Source organism: Nicotiana attenuata, unplaced genomic scaffold, assembly GCF_001879085.1.
Source record: "Nicotiana attenuata strain UT unplaced genomic scaffold, NIATTr2, whole genome shotgun sequence".
In the NCBI taxonomy this organism is placed as follows: domain Eukaryota; kingdom Viridiplantae; phylum Streptophyta; class Magnoliopsida; order Solanales; family Solanaceae; genus Nicotiana; species Nicotiana attenuata.
The window spans coordinates 7688-11512 of NW_017671816.1; positions in this window are offsets into that span (position 1 = coordinate 7688).

Sequence of the window (3825 nt, forward strand, 5' to 3'; positions counted from 1 at the left end):
CGTGTTGCAGTGCCATTGTTACCACTGGTCAGACATTGTTACCTGACTGGTCAGTCATTGTTACCTGACCAAACGCGTATAACAGTGTCATTGTTACCACTGTTCATTATTTAATCACTCTAGATGGGTACCCGCGCTCACTGTGGGTGTGCAGACTCCGGAGGGGCTCCTACAGCCCAAGCGCTATCAACTAGTCCTGAAAGCCTGAACAGTATCAATACGAGGCCTGAAAGCCTCCTCACCTCACTCATCATGCCCTCACATAAGGCCCTCGGCCTCAATCAGTCCAGAAATAGTCAACAGCCCTCGGGCAACAGTAAAGCAATAATACTCAGCTCAAACAATAGTTCAAATATCAGTTTAAAACTCCAAGTTTGAGTAAATATGGCTGAGTTCAAGAAACAGTGTAAATCACATGGACTGAGTTCAAATAATATTTCAAACAGTGAGGAAAACAGTGATGATAGTTCATAAAGAGTTCAAACAGTCGGCAATAAGCCCCAAATATGGCAACAAGCCCAAATCATAGTGAAAACAATAAGTCATTGCTAATACGCGGTAAAATATCATCCGGACTGGACCAAGTCACAATCCCCAATAGTAAATGACCCCGCGCTCGTCATGGAACGCGTGTCTCATCTCAACATAGCACCAAGTTGTGCAAGTCCGGGGTTTTCAAACCCTCAGAACATCATTTAAAATCATTACTCACCTCTAGCCGGTCAAAGTCTAGCTCGCTATGCCTTTTCCCCTCGAATCGACCTCCTCGCGCGTCGAATCTGATCAAAACCACAAGAAATACATCACAATAGGCTAATGGGTCGTAACCCAATCGAAAAGACTCGACAAATATCAAAAATCACGAAGTTGGCAAAACCCGAGCCCCGGGCCCACTTCTCGAAAAATTACGAAATTCACATCTCCTGATTCCTCGTCTCGCCACGTGTCTATACATATCAAAATCATCAAAATCGGGGTCCATTTGACCCCTCAAATCCCTATTTTAAACTCTCTTAACTTCAAGCCCTAAACCACCATTTTTGACCTTTGATTCCTTGATTATTCAGTCCAAATTCATGTTTATACACCATAAAATCAAGCTCTAAGTCCAAGAGTTCATACCTGATAATAGCCCTCGAATCCCTCTTCAAAATCGCCTCAAAGCTCTCAAGGTTCGGAGTCCAAAATGTTACTCTTTCAAAAATTCGCGAGGAAGATGTTTTCACTTAAGCTGCCAGTTATTTCCGCTTCTGCGGATTATTCCCTCTTTTGCGCCTTCCGCTTATGTGGTCAACGTCCGCTCCTGCGGACCCTTCAATTAAGGCGACTTTCCGCTTCTGCGGTCCAACTTCGCATCTGCGGGACCGCTTAAGCGACCCATTGTCCCGCTTCTGCCGAACCTGACCTGGGCTCCTATTTCCGCTCCTGCGGGGCCTAGCTCGCTTCTGCGAGACCGCATCTGCGATCTCCTTTCCGCAGATGCGGAAACACCTGCTGCAACCAAAAACGTGCAATTTTCCAACTTCAAATTCCTTCCGTTAGCCACCCAAAATCACCCCCGAGGCCCCCGGGACCTCAACCAAAGTTACCAACACATCTTAAAACATTATTCAAACTTGTTTCAATCCTCAAAACACGTCTAACAACGCTAAAACCATTAAATCACATCGAATTCAAGCCTAAGTACTAACCGGAATTTGCCAAAATACTAACTTCGCCAATTCAAGCCTAATTCTACACCGGACCTCCAAAACCAATTCCGATCACGCTCCTAAGTCACAAATCATCCCCCGAAGCTAACCGAATCTCCGAAAATCACATCCGAGCTCTCTAACCAATTAGTCAACTTCTGGTTGACTTTTCCAAAACAAGCTTTCCTTAGAGAGACTAAATGTCTCATCTCCTACCAAGACCAAACCAATCCAACTCGATTACCTCAAATACCGATAATGAAGCATAGAGAAACATAATATGGGAAAAATGGGACGGTAACTCACGTGACGACGGGCCGGGTCGTGACACGGCTAATTCTATTTTCCATTAATTTGAACTTCATTCCCTTGAGCTTTAAATATGATCATTTCTTAAATGTGGTAGATGAAATAATAGGGTTAGGGACTTAGGGTAAAGGAAAGGGTATTATAGAATAAGGGTAAAAAAAAGATTTTTTCTTTTTGTATTTCTTTTCAGTTTATCGATAAACCGATAACCGAAGAGGACAAAATCAAAATCGAAATCGATAATTCGATAAGGAAAATTTCGAAATCGAAATCGAAATCGATAAATCAATAAACCGATAACAAATAATCGATTCGATTTATCGATAAACCGATTCGAATGCACACCCCTAGAAAGATTAGTATTCTTTTAAAAATCTATTTCGTTGATGTAATAAGTCTTCGTAGCTTTTACCCAAGACAACAAACTCGGTATGTTTTTCCAAAGGAATTTTTACATTCTTATACCGCATAGGAAACCTTTTTACCCTACATGTTTAATGTTTGAGTAAATTACACTTAGTATACCAAATTACCAATCATATACCATACTTAATTAAGGGTCTAATTAATGGGCTATTTTTACTCCTTAATTAAAGGTATCCATATCTAATTAATGGGCAGTTTTTACTCCTTAATTAAAGGTATCCATATATCTCACGTTTCTCTCTCCTTACCCCTCACCCCCTCACCCACGTTTTTACCCATACCCCACATTCTTTCTTGTTCTTCATCCACGATTGCAAGATCAATCAACGAAAGATGTCCTTGAGATGCATTAGCCAGCGAAATCTCATTATATTTGAACGTCGTGCCAATTTCCGGCCTCATATGAGAATGGAAAACTGGAGCATTTTTTCCATCGGTGGTTGAAGAATCGCGAACATAATAATTTCTGGTTGACCATGTTCCCAAAAAAAAGATACTCTGCAACAATTGTGGCATGTGATCTGATTTTCTGAAAGTCTACATGAAATCAAAAGTTGCAACAAACATTTTAATATGCCACGAACTAGCAAAACAATGACAACAGATACGCTTTAGTAGTTTTTTTTTGGGTACCAAACAAAATTCCCTCTTCTGGATTTACTGTTTCTCGGGTATTTGTAGTGTAATTGTAGTGTAATTGTAGATTTAGTGTAATGGATATGATCTGTTGAAGCTCTCACCTAGATTTACTGTTTGTAGTGTAATTGTAGTTAGTTTGTAGTTTATGTAGAACATTTCAAGATTAATTGTAGTCTAAAATGTAGATATAATGTAGACATGATTGTGGATGATGTGTTTCCTGTTTGCCCTGTAACTGTAGGTAAATTGTAGTTATTCTTATATTAGGTACTTAAACTGTAGGTAATTTATACATTCACTGTAGGTAAACTGTAGGTAAATTTGTTTGAATTGTAGAACTGGTTTTATACATAATTGTAGAGTTTTTGTAGTTAATAGTAGTTATAATGTAGGGTTCATGTACCGCTTCACACCATCTATCACAGTATGGATATGATCTGTTGAAGCCCTCACCAAGAATTACATAACAAACAACAATAAAAATTTTTACAATCATAAAATAGTTTATCTACAATTTATCTACAACGTATCTACAATTATATCTACAAATTATCTACAATCTACAAATTAACTACAATTTGTCTACAAATTATATACAATCTACTATTTGATTTCACGATGTATTTGATTTCTACAATTTTTTCAGCAGTATCAATTGATAGTTGTTATGCAATTGTAGAGATCAGAGTACTGTAGCTTGCATTCTCATCTACCACAATGGCATCCACTTCAAAATCCCTTAAATCTGCAATAGGTATCC